We start from the raw sequence: 13,857 nt of genomic DNA on the forward strand, positions 1-13,857 counted from the left end.
CGAGGTTACCTATGGTTACCTTTGCAAATTGTTTATTCAAATCCCACTGCAATTTGCATAGGCTTTTGTTGTTCCAGCTTAGTTCTCAGGGCTTGAGGTGCAGCTTGTGAATCACGCAGCACGAAAACATTTCCTAAGCTCATACTGGGCAAACGGAAGCTGGGGTTTGTTCCTGAACACAGTCATGGGTTGTGTGTGTGTTTTACAATATGTTTGCAGGAGCAGGTAGTCTGGCCTGACTCGACCCTCTTGATGTGGTGGTATTCGGATCGGACTTTGGGGTTGAACAGCGACCACGAGAGATAATCTTGAGATGGTACGAAGAGATCAGCTCGGTAAATGTCGATTCACAGACATGCGGCGTGACCTTTACTATAGACATCCACTGCAATGTCTCTGGATGTGTTCATCGAGAACGCTGTACAGTATTTACAGCAAGAGGCTTTGTGGGAAACATTGAAGTAGATGACTAAAAGGGTTTCCTAGTGATTCATTCTCCTTCACTTGAACACTAATCATTTGACAAACTCCTAGTCAGGAAAAATATTTCACTTTGTGGTGTTATTCCCGAATGTGTGCAAATGTTTCTCGTCCCTTGTCTCCCTCTCTTCCGTCTTTTTCTTCTCCTTCTCCTCTCTCCACTCACCAGACCTAATTCATCATCCTCCTTTCCACTGCCAAAGAGATTTAATGATAAACATTAAAAGCTTTCCAGTGCAGCTCTGCAGATGTGGCATAATTATGTGTTAATTAGCAAAGCCCGTATCCCGTGTCTTTATGGCACTATGGCTTTCTGCTGCAAAACCATCATGCCATCATCTCTCCACTTCATTGGATTTCCCCTTTATCAACCTGATCAGGCCAGTATTGAGCAGGGCAATAAAGACAATAAAGGAATGGTCCAAAAGCCGAGAGGAGAGGGATAGAAGGAAGGAAGGAAGGAGGAGACGAGGGCGGTAGGGAGAGGCAGGGAGCTGGAGAGAAAGGGTGATGTCACCTCCAGCCAGCAGCGAATCAGACGCAGGGAGGGAGAGAACGAGCGAGTCTGAGAGGGTGTGCGTGTGTGTGTGTGTGTGTGTGAGAATGTATTTTTTTTTCTAGCACTGCAGCATCAGCGCACAGAGGCCACCATCAATTTGCTAGAGAGGAAGACGCACAAGACTTCACCTCACGGAAGAGAGGGAAAATATCAAATAAGGGAAGAACGTCTGTCACGGTAAGAGGCGTGTTTTTACTGAGAGCTGTTCAGAGCAATAGAATTTTATAGATGTAAATATGTCATCATTTATGTCAGTATGTCATGTGTTCATCATAGCAGCACCAAGCCATTTAGGAATATTCTTAAAATGACTTATTAGATTGAAATGTAGATGCTTGCTGGTAGTAAAGGAGCCTGTGAGTTTAGATTTCCAAGGCAAATGCCTAATGAAGGATTTGCATGCCATGTGAATAATGAAGTCTTCCCACGGTATCAAAAGTAGCTGATGTGTTTTTACTGAAAGAACAGTCAACTTCTGAGAATTTTATTATTATTTTTTTTTTTAGTTGACAGAAACATGGGGATTTTCTTAAACCTGGATCTCATGGGATGTATGCATGCAACAGGGTTCATCATTAATAACCTGTATATGAACAAATATTCATACTCGTAAGACTGATTTTGTGATTTCATGATTAGGAATAACACTGACCAATGAGGCAATGGCTAAATCATTCCTTATCATGCGATAAAGTGTTATTTTCATCATTCTGTATTTTCATCACAGTTTAGTTTTCCTTTTATTGGGTGTTTTGGGAGACTTCTTTCTCTGCCTGTCTCTGCTGTCTGTCTGTTCATTCATCAGCCCGCCTTCCTTCTTTCCCACCCCCTACTCTCTTGCTAATTGTGTTAACCATCGATAATGATCGCTCCACACTCTTGGGGCATCCTGGCTTGTTGGTCTTGAGTCACTGGAGCTCCTATCTGCCGCAGCGCCGTGCAGGTCTAGGGTGTGTGCAGTGTGCACTAAAGGAGAGAGAGATACGGATATACTGGGGTGGGCTGGCATTCGTTTCTACATTTCCAGCAGCGCGTCACTCACCTGGCAGAGCTCCAGCGTGCGAGATCCAGGGTGGGTCTTCTATAGAGTGCTCAGGGCGCTAATAATCCATGCTGTAAACTGGGATATGGATACAGCACATGGTGGTGGTGTTTCTGTGCTCACAGCTTGCTAGATTTCAATGACATGAGCAAAGAAATTCCTGTTGCTTCCCGTGAAGTCTGACAATGATACATGCACATCATCCTGTAATCAATAGGGCTTACTACAGACTAAGGATATATTTGGAGGCCTTGCACTACATTACACATCTGCTGATTTTTAGAGTATTTTTCAAGGATTTTTCCATCCCTTTACCTGTGGGATAAAAGCATCGTCTAGTTGTGAGGCAAAATGTTATCTGTCCCCTGAGCAATGGGCTTTACTTGAGCCGTGGGCGAAACAGACGGCGAAAGAGGCAGGGTGGGGTCACGTTTGACAAGCGAGGCCACTCCTCAGGCTGTTAATATATGCGCACTTGAATCCATCGTCTGACGTGAGATGGGGGGTGAATGGTTTAAAAGGATACCAGCGGTAGGGGTAGAATAAAAAAAAGACCAGATTTAGTGTCTCCCTTCCAGAACAAGTGTGACACTCCCATGTTAAATCACTATCGCACACAGGAGTGGCAGAAAACAGTGTTTGAGTGAAGCGACAGCATCTGCTCTCAATCTGTCCATTCCAGAGGAATTCGAGGGAGACGTGGCGTGGCTTGAAAGCCTCCAGAGCAGCCACCTGTTATTGCCAGAGGGCCACCATTACCATCCAGGCATGAGCATCTACACAGATGCTGGAGAGAAAAATCCTATCCGACGTCCTGCTTTAATCATCCATGCACAGAGAGGAGATATTGCTACAGCAGCTCAGATTGAGACTCAGGAGTGTTAGCCAAACACATTTGTAATGGCGGTGGTGTGAATTACACTGTGCAGATGGGAGTGAGATGACTGTAGCAGGGCAGATGGGCCCGCAGGTAATGAAGAGAACAGGACGACACGGGGGGCGAGGAGAAGGTATTGTGCTGAAGTAAAAGCACAGGATGTCTGAGACAAATTGGAGTCACGGCTAAAAGGTGTAAGATGTGCGTTCGACCGATTCTGGGAATCCTGGAATGGAAAGAAGATGGGACACGAACGCGGGCTTAAAAGCTTGTCGGAAGCCTTTACCAAGGGGAAAAGGTCAGAACGTTGAAAGAATTTGTAGCCTCGTCCTAAATGTCAGTCTTAATACACCTGCATTAGTATAAGTAGTGAACATCAGTCGAGCCTTCAGTGCATTATTTTCCTTCTTAATGTCTTTTCTCCCACAGATATGAATGTCCTTTATTTTGTTTGTTTTTTTCCACCGTCTCATCTGGCATTCGATCTCAATCAAACTAATGGCTTGTTTGAGAATGAACTGCGCAGACAAAGACCATGAAAATCACGCCAATCCATCAAGAACGTCCATAGTGCTGGAAATCTTAAATGTCCTTGCCAGATATGCTAATGAAATGAATCGAAACGACGCTCGTTTCGAGTCTGTCACAGGGTCCAAATTCACTCAAAGTAAAAATAACATTTTGGCTGCAAATCAAAATGAGTCAGTCTTCTAAAAGCCTGCTTGAACTCGGATCCAAGAGACTTTTCCGCAGACTAATGAACACTTCTTTGCTGAGGTCTCAAAAATGCTAGACCGCCCTAAATGACAATATGACCCCCTAAATGACACCAACTCTCGAATCATGTGCGACCAGCTGCCAGAAGCAACAAATTAAGGACGGGTTTAGAGAGCAGCAGAAAAGTCAAGAAATCCTTGCGTCTATCTCCTGTGCCATTCATTTCCACGACCCCCATTTCCTTCTTCCGCTGAACGAAATGAAATGATCTCTTTGTTCATTGAGGGCGTAGTGAGTCATCCTTGTCTTCTATCTCTATCACTCACTCTTGTCTTGACTGGAACATTACTGGATAAAAGCTGGAATCGACTCAGCCTGAATCCATGTGTCTTCAGTGATGAACTGGAGTACTGTTATGTGATGACTGGACTATTGTGAAGCAGTGTGTCATTATTATTTTCTGAAATAGATCAAAACATTTCCCCAGCTATAAACAGAACAACTCATGTTGTATGTAGTAGTAGGGAGGGAAAGTATTTTTGATGCACATATTTGAAGCTTGATTTTTTTTTTTTTTTTTTTTTTTTTTACCAAAGCACTCTTGGATTCTCAAATCTGATCAGATCAGAAGGTGTTGATTAATTTTCTATAACAGCAGCTCAGATAGTAGTGCCAGCTGTAATTCAAATAACCTCTAATACTGTAAAGTTATTTGTTACGTTATCGTTTCACTCTGTATCGTGGACATGCCACATACTCAAAACATTGGGTTTGTTTTTGTTTTTTTTTTTAAAAAAAAACATCCAAAAACCATTAAAAAAAAAACCCATTAAAAATGTTTTGTTTAACAAAGACAGACACGTAGGTATGTCGTCTGTGACAGTTACCTTTAACAATTATGGAAGGAGTCTCCAGTGTCAGTGTTTTGTAACAGTCAGATGTAAAGCTGTAACTTTAAGTTTTCCGCCATGGAAACTTCTCCATAATGGATGGCTTTGTGTTTTGTGGTTTATCTGTAGCACAAAAGGCTGGATTGTTTTTCTGTACAACCCCAATCCCGAAAAAGTTGGGACAGTATGGAAAAATGCTAATAAGAACAAAGAGGAGTGATGTGTAAATGCACTTTGACTTGTATTTAAACAAAAAATGTACAAAGACAAGGTATGTGATGTTTTACCCAATCAACTGCATAGTTTTTTGAAGATAAAAAAAACGTTGGGATGGGAAATTTAGGACTAATAGCGATGTGACAAGTTGAAATAAGAAGGTGATGTGAAACATGTGAGGCAATCGTCTTATCATAGTATATAATAATGAGCCTCCATAAAAGGACTAGTTCTACAAGAGCGAGGATGGGTCGAATAATCCAACACTTTGACAACAACATTCCCCAAAGACAAATCGGTAGGATTTTGGGCATTTCACCTTCTACAGTGCACAATCTAATTAAAAGATTCAAGGAATCTGGTCAAATCTCCGTGCGTAAAGGGCGAGGCTGAAAACCACTTCTGAAGGCGAGTGATCTCCGATCCCTCAGACGTCACTGTCTTAAAAACAGTCATGAGTCTGTAATGGATATCCTAAGGCTTTACTATGCAAAGCAGAAGCCATACATCAACACTGTCTAGAAACTCCGACCACTTCTCTGGGCTCGGTCTCATCTGAGATGGACAGGAGCACAGTGGAATCGTGTTTTGTGGTCCGATGAGTCGACATTTCAAATAGTTTTTGGACAAAACAGCCGTCGTGTTCTCCGGGCCAAAGAGGAGAAGGACCATCCATGCTGTTATCAGGGTCAGGTCCAAAAGCCAGCGTCTGTCATGGTATGGGGGCGTGTCAGTGCCCATGGCATGGGTAACTTGCGCATCTATGAGGGCGCCATTAATGCAGAAAGATATATGTACACATTTTGGAGCAACATATGCTGCTATCCAGAGCAGGACAACGCCAAACCACATTCTGCCCGGATTACAAGCGCATGGTTTTGTAGGCAGAGAGTGCGGGTGCTAGCATGGCCTGCTGCAGTCCTGACCTGTCTCCGACTGAGAATGTGTGGCGCATTATGAAGCGGAAAATAAGGCAGTGAACGCCCCGTACAGTTGCTCAGCTGAAGGAATGCATAATAGATGAATTGGGGAAAATTCCACTTGCTAAACTTAACCAACTGGTGTCTTCACTCAGTGTCCAAACACTTCATAAGTGTTATTAAAAGAAAAGGTGATGTTACACAATGATAAACAGTCGACTGTCCCAACTTTTTTGGAGTGTGATGCAATCATCAGATTTGAAATGAGTGTGAATTTTCAAAAAAAAAATAAAAAATTAATAATAATAAGTAAAACATCAAATAATGTGTTTTCAATATAGTACAGTTTGAATTGAATTATCAAATGACTCTTTTCATTTTTTATTTTCTATACTGTCCCAACTTTTTCAGAATTGGGGTTGTATTATTAATTTCAAGAGGAAGCGAGGGAACGACTGTCTAGCTTTATAGCTGCTATAACGTAAATGATAACAGGAACTAACTTGTTTCCCGGACAAAACCACTTCGGGAAATCCTGTTATGAAAATCACGAATTATTTTTCTATACCAGCGACCTCTCCAGGTTTTATTCCCTACTTATAACGTGTTTTTGATAGCCATAGAAAAAAAACTATATGAAATTTGTATCAAAATGCGTTTGTGTCTGACACACCAGAGCTGCTATGTGGCTAAAACTTTTATATTAGCAGCAAAGATTTCTGTTTGTGAACAGTTCCTAAAGAGTATTGCAGTGTTCTCAAATTCATGACGGACTCACTATTGAATGGAGAAATAAAGAAAATCAATATGCTGACTCATTAAAATCTAGTCTGTTGCAGAAATCAAGACTTACTTTTTGCTAGCTAGTGTGACGGAGGCTACATAGCGGGCAAAGCTTCTATAAGTGTTTCACAGTTGGTCTGTGTTAGCATTTCATATCGTTTCGGGACTCAGAATTTTTTGTGCCTATGTGCACACGACAAATGGATTCAGACTCCTTGGGGAAAAAAAAGTTCCACAAAGTTGAACCATTTGTGGGTTTGTTTCTGGTTCATTTTGTGGTCTACTTGATTTGTGACTTGTGAAAACAGCATGATTCTAGCATGCTTCATATTTTAAAGAACATGAAGCTTGCTGTTTATTACAATTGTATGGTATGTTGTGTATGCATGTACAGTACTATGTATTACTGTATCAACACTTAGATGACTGTCGCAAGTCACCTACGGCATGACGGATGAGTTGGTTTGGATGCGTCTGCAACAAATTTTGAGATAATCCTCACTGCAGAACTGAGATCATCCTACACTTTACCTGGCTGCTACCACAATCACTGCTATGTCCATATTTGGTATAAGCTAATCTGCTGAAGACTAAGTCATAGCATGTTATGTTTACATTTATTCCATTTTACTATTATATTGTTACTCTTCGGCACCTATTTTTTGCACTACCTGTTATATCAGACACTTCCACACTAAAACTGTGTACTGTTCGGCGCTACACTGTCACTTACTGTGCCTATTGTCCTGTTTTAGTAGTATTGTACTGTCCCGTGTTAGCACACGTCTTCACGTGCACTTTGTGTAGGACGTTTGTAGATCTTATTGAGTTCTTTGTCGTCTCATGTGTTTAGTGTGTTGTTTTATGTAGCACCGTGGTCTTGGAGGAACGTTGTTTTGTTTCACTGTGTACTGTACCAGCTGTTTATGGTCAAAATGACAATTAAAACCACTTGAACTGCAGAACCATAATCCAGGGGTACTTTCAACTTTCGGTTTTCACAGGTTCCTGCATTTCATGTGAACTCTGTGTATACCCTCTCTTATTTTTTTCCATCAACAGACAAACTATAGCATCGTTTAGAGTAAGCATTTTGAATGACACTACTAATAATTCATTGATACACAGCTGTTGAATTCTAAAGACATTGTAGTGTGAACAACATCTGGTCTAGGATGGAAAATATCCAAAAAGAGAACCGGATCCCTTTTGCACACCAAAATCACTGTGGTTATTTGCAGCTAGTTCTCTTTCAGGTCAAGATTAAATATGGTTCATTTCTAAAGAACTGATGGTAAGTGGTCTGCACTTATATAGTGCTTTTTTTTTTTTTTTTTTTTAACCTTAGTGGTCCAAAGCGCTTTACATTGGTTCTCATTCACACCCACGGTAGCAGAGCTGACATGCAAGGTGCTAACTTTCCATCGGGAGCAACTTGGTGTTCAGTGTCTTGCCCAAGGACACTTCGGCATGTGGAGTCACGTGGGCCAGGAAGCGAACCGCCAACCCTACGATTAGTGGACAACCCGCTCTACCACCTGCGCCACAGCCGCCCAACTATATTAAAACACGCTTCATTTCTTGACAACACACCGAGGGGAAATTATTGGTTAACATTCGGAGCCAAAGAGAGTATAATTGTTTGACATTTCATTGTTTAGTATAAACAATAAGTCTGGTTCATGAAGGATACCTAGCATTAGTGTTAGCCATCTTCTACTACAGGGTGTCCCAAAAGTCTCCATACAGTAGGGGACTGTGTTCGCCAGCACAACGTTGGTTGTGTCTTCGTCAGTGGTTGTTGTGGACGTCCACTTCTCGGTTGGTCCGCAACACTTCCAGTTTTTTTGAATTTGTTAATAAGTTTGGTGTGATGTGCTCGCCATGTTCTTTGTTAATGTCCATTGCAACCTTGTGACCGCTTCCTGATCGAGCAATGAGAATTTCAGTACGTTCTTCTTTTGTCAAAGGCTATCTGTACAATATGTACAGTATGGAGACTTTTGGGACACTCTGTAGAATGCTAAAACATAGCTATAAAATTCAAATCTATTAAAAATACTGCATTTTACTGTGATACATTTACATGACCTTTTTTTTTGTTTTGTTTTATGATTCATGAAACATTTTGATGTCTTTTTTTTTTCACACACAGGCGCTAGTACACGTCCCACTGCCAAACTGGAATAATGAATCATGTGTGTGTAACGTGTTCCTGGGGTGGTTGAATATCTTGGCTTGGGATAAAAATGTGTACAAGTGGGTGGCTTAACTAGAAATGTAGGAGGAGAGTTGGACAGAATCTGTCAAGATGATACAAAATGGATAACCTTGGCCTAACTCTGCATGGCACTTCAGATTTGGTCATATTCCTATGTGAGAATTGATTGACTGATTGATTGACCGTGATCCAAATTAGTGTGGAAAGGATGTTTGCGTGGTTCCTGTGTTAATCCCCAGGATGAGATCTAACTGCATGTTCAGATAAGCTTGCTGTGTGAACACCGTACGAATGATAGGAAGGTGTGAGTGTGTGCTTTGTTGCAGGATTGGCAGGTGACTATACACGCATTGTGAAAATTGTGTGTATATAAGTGTGGTACGCGGTGCCCTGAGCGAGATATTCATTACGTTTGGATTAGGAGAGCGTAGGAGGAGATCAGCGTGCTGGCTTGCTGTAATCCCTATACACACACCTAATTTAATCTCACCTTCTGCGCCTTTCCAATTTTTCCACCGCAACCCACCAACCAGCGCGTCTGAGCATCTCTCTGCAGGGATGTTCGGGCGAGCCAGAATGGAGGAAGGAGAAGAGTTTCAGCAGGGCTTTCTCATTCCCGAACATCACAGCACGGGGTCTTGGGAAATCAGGATGCTCCTGATGATGTGTGAGAGAACAATTCACACACTCGAGCTGTCTTTTTTTTTCTTTCTTTCAAATACATCTGAATCAATTATACATTAATTCTAGTGTTGGCACACGAGTTGTGGTGAAGAAATGAAAATGATCTCATATGCCCAAGCTTTCACATCTTGTGCTGTGGTTATTTGCATAACAGTTGTGCATTGCTACAAAAAAAAAAAAGGGTTATGTAATGCTAAAATATTCACAAACTCGTGCAGATTTCTTCTAAGCAGTGGTATCACAATTCAGGACAACTTGATGGACATTTTCCCCAAGGTTTTAAGTCTTTCTGTGTATTTCTGTATGTGTTTTATTGCCACACTTATTTGAGCTTGTAGTTGTTATGCCCAGCATTTCCAAGTGTGCGATGTAAACCAGACTGAACCGAGCTTGCGAGGAGTCTTTTCTGTGTTGCAGCAAAAATAATACCTGTTTTTCTGCACTGCTGCCAAAAAAAACTCCTCAGCTTTACTTCAACGCATGTCAGGGAAACCGCAGGAGATGAACAACAACCTGGAGAGGTGTATATTCTCTCTCTCTCTCTCTCTCTCTCTCTCTCTCTCTCTCTATCTCTTACTGTATGTAGTAAGCAGCACAAGATGAAAGAGCATAGAGGAAGAGATAAAGACGAGGGAGTTATGTAAAAAAAAAAAGAAGAAAAGGCTGAACTGGTAGCAGCATAAGTGTGCGCTGAAATTTGAGCGAGCCAGCTGGAATGAAAGAAAAAGAGGATGCGAGAAACACTAATGAGCCTAACGAAGTGACTGTGCAGTTAAGCAAGCGAATGACCCGAGGCAAAAGAGCCTGGCGGTGCTTCAAAAAGGAGGGGAGGAAAGGGTGCACATTAAGTAAAGAATGAAAGGCTCATCAGCAGGGGGCTGGGGAAATGATCTGAGAGAAAATGAGCTGAGGAAGAACGAAAGGGCAGAGATGGGAGAGGTTCGAGTCGAGTTCGTGTGGCTGAGAAAGACAAAGCTCGAAGTGGAGAGGAAAGGAGCAAGTGGGACTGATCGAGGACACTTGGAGAGATGTTTATTGTCAGAAATTGCATTACACAACACTTCTCTAAGAGTTTCTAGGACTGGGTATCATCTGACTTCATACTCACAGTAATAAGCATCCGATACTGTGTTTTCATGCCAAATGTTCTCTGTGTTTTCTTTTCTTTTTTCCCTTGTTAAAGCAATAGTCTAGCGTTGGTCTCTTTTTCAGTTTTAATCTCTAGTCACTACATTCCTAGCATGTATGTGATTACCCCAGGCAAGAATTTCAGCATGTAAACCTGCGCTGAGAAAAGAACAGAAAGCTGTTGGGGCTGTTGTTTTAATTATAAATGAGTTATGTACAAATGTGTTGTGTGTTCCTTTGTACAATTGATATTTGTAGTTATATTCTTCCACATATTTTATTGTTGCACAATTTTTTATTATTTTTTTTCCTGGCATTTTGAAAGCATTTAAGCGAACATAAATATAGAAATATGATCTATATTAGGAATGTATCTGAATAGGAATACATGATTCAGACTGAACAGATAATGTGGTCGAGATAGATAATTCGTGCAGGCAGGAGGTTTTAACTTTCATGCAGGTGAGAGTAAGCGGTTAGATACGAAGCTGAAATAAACACCATGCTTATTAACATAAAAGTCCGGCTTGCTCTAGATTAAATTAGATTACTAGTTTATTTATATTTTTGGGGAAATAGCACCAATTTAATTTGGTAGATAATATCGCGGGCAGGTACAAATGAAAATTATTTAAAAATTCCCATGCACATCCCCAAGTGATATCAGGTTGAGGAACTGTTTCTATCTCAGAGTTCTTTTCCACTGATTTCCTTTATTCCTTATAATGGTAGGGTTTAATATTTCAAAATCTTACGAGTTAGGCCAAACCTACTTCAGGTTAAACACATTATATATATTTATATTTAACCTGAAGTAGGTTTGGCCTCTCGTAAAATTAAGATATATAAATAAATAAATGAATAAAATGTGTATATACACACACACACATACATACATACATACACATATATACAGTATCTCACAAAAGTGAGTGCACCCCTCACATTTTTGTAAATATTTGATTATATCTTTTAATGTGACAACACTGAAGAAATGACACTTTGCTACAATGTAAAGTAGTGAGTGTACAGCTTGTGTAACAGTGTAAATTTACTGTCCCCTCAAAATAACTCAACACACAGCCATTAATGTCTAAACCACTGGCAACAAAAGTGAGTACACCCCTAAGTGAAAATGTCCAAATTGGGCCCAAACTGTCAATATTTTGTGTGGCCACCATTATTTTCCAGCACTGCCTTAACCCTCTTGGGCATGGAGTTCACCAGAGCTTAACGGGTTGCCACTGGAGTCCTCTTCCACTCCTCCATGATGACATCACGGAGCTGGTGGATGTTAGAGACCTTGTACTCCTCCACCATCCGTTTGAGGATGCCCCACAGATGCTCAATAGGGTTTACGCCTGGAGACATGCTTGGCCAGTCCATCACCTTCACCCTCAGCTAGTTTAGCAAAGCAGTGGTCATCTTGGAGGTGTGTTTGGGGTCGTTATCATGCTGGAATACTGCATACGGATCATGCTCTGCTTCAGTATGTCACAGTACATGTTGGGATTCATGGTTCCCTCAATGAATAGCCGTATGAGTGCTGCCAGTATTGCTGCAGAGGTTGAAGGGGTGGGGGGTCAGCCTGTCAGTGCTCAGACCACACGCCGCACACTGCATCAAATTGGTCTGCATGGCTGTCGTCCCAGAAGGAAGCCTCTTCTAAAGATGATGCACAAGAAAGCTGGCATACAGTTTGCTGAAGACAAGTAGACTAAGGACATGGATTATGAGACCAAGATAATCTTATTTGGTTCAGATGGTGTCAAGCGTGTTTGGCGGCAACCAGGTGAGGAGTACAAAGACAAGTGTGTCTTGCCTACAGTCAAGCACGGTGGTGGGAGTGTCATGGTCTGGGTCTGCATGAGTGCTGCCGGCACTGGGGAGCTACAGTTCATTGAGGGAACCATGAATGCCAACATGTACTGTGACATAATGAAGCAGAGCATGATCCCCTCCCTTCGGTGACTTGGCCGCAGGCCAGTATTCCAGCATGATAACAACCCCAAACGCACCTCCAAGACGACCACTGCCTTGCTAAAGAAGCTGAGGGTGAAGGTGATGGTTTAAACCCTATTGAGCATCTGTGGGGCATCCTCAAACAGAAGGTGGAGGAGCACAAGGTCTCTAACATCCACCAACTCCGTGATGTCGTCATGGAGGAGTGGAAGAGGACTCCAGTGGCAACCTGTGAAGCTCTGGTGAACTCCATGCCCAAGAGGGTTAAGGCAGTGCTGGAAAATAATGGTGGCCACACAAAATATTGACAGTTTGGGCCCAATTTGGACATTTTCACTTAGGGGTGTACTCACTTTTGTTGCCAGTGGTTTAGACATTAATGGCTGTGTGTTGAGTTATTTTGAGGGGACAGTAAATTTACACTGTTACACAAGCTGTACACTCACTACTTTACATTGTAGCAAAGTGTCATTTCTTAGGTGTTGTCACATTAAAAGATATAATCAAATATTTACAAAAATGTGAGGGGTGTACTCACTTTTGTGAGATACTGTGTAATATATATATATATATATATATATATATATAATATATACATACACAGGGTGTCTGAAAAGTCAGGAACCAAAGGGAATACGTTGAGAAATGTTTCGATCCAAGAATATTGAGCAAAATCCACAAAAACATGATACAGCAGCTGAGAAAATGCGTCGAGTGGAAGGAGGAACATGTAGCGCATATATTTTAAATAATAAATACAAAATGAAGTATATGTAGTTTTACACTCATCGGTTCCTGACTTTCCAGACACCCTGTAGATAGTGTCATGGAGTTACATCCCTAACATAAATCATTCATTAATCTTCAGTAAGCTGTTGATCCTGGTCAGGTTCATGGTGGATCCAGAGTCCATCCCAGGAACACTATACACGTACATCCTGGAATACATCCTGGGTGGTGGGCCGGGCATCACAAACACTCACTATCCCCTAGGTCCAATTTGGTGTCACCAAGACAACTACCTGAAGTTTTTGAGAGGTTGGACGTAACCAGAGAACCTGAAGGGAACTCACTTGAACAAAAAAGTCCCACAGACTTGGTACCCAGAGCCCACATATGATGCATATCATGTATTATGAAGATGTATTCCAATTCAAGTATGGTGCTTACCACAGAAAACACAAGTGTCCATGCCTCCTGCTATTTAAATGTCAAGAATGCAGATGACAAACGATGACTTGCTGTGCTTAGTCACACACCCTTCACGAGAGCACACACAAGCCTCCTGCTCCTTCTAGAACAGTCCTCATGCTCACAGGCGCTGACAGACTAATTAAAGCGTGCATCCTTTCAGCATGGAAACAACATCGTACAGGAC

At 41.6% G+C, this 13,857-nt stretch overlaps 1 protein-coding gene across 1 annotated transcript in view; it reads left to right on the top strand.

Annotated features, from left to right (window-relative positions):
• Positions 1-321: 321 nt before the first annotated feature.
• The window catches only part of l1cama (L1 cell adhesion molecule, paralog a), a 57,233-nt gene continuing 43,697 nt past the window's right edge, over positions 322-13,857 (top strand). The window contains exon 1 of the mRNA XM_053642715.1: positions 322-1,216. The gene's annotated coding sequence lies outside the window, so the exon portion shown is untranslated. The remainder of the gene's footprint in view (positions 1,217-13,857) is intronic.

Source organism: Ictalurus furcatus, chromosome 15 (genome assembly GCF_023375685.1).
Source record: "Ictalurus furcatus strain D&B chromosome 15, Billie_1.0, whole genome shotgun sequence".
Taxonomy (NCBI): domain Eukaryota; kingdom Metazoa; phylum Chordata; class Actinopteri; order Siluriformes; family Ictaluridae; genus Ictalurus; species Ictalurus furcatus.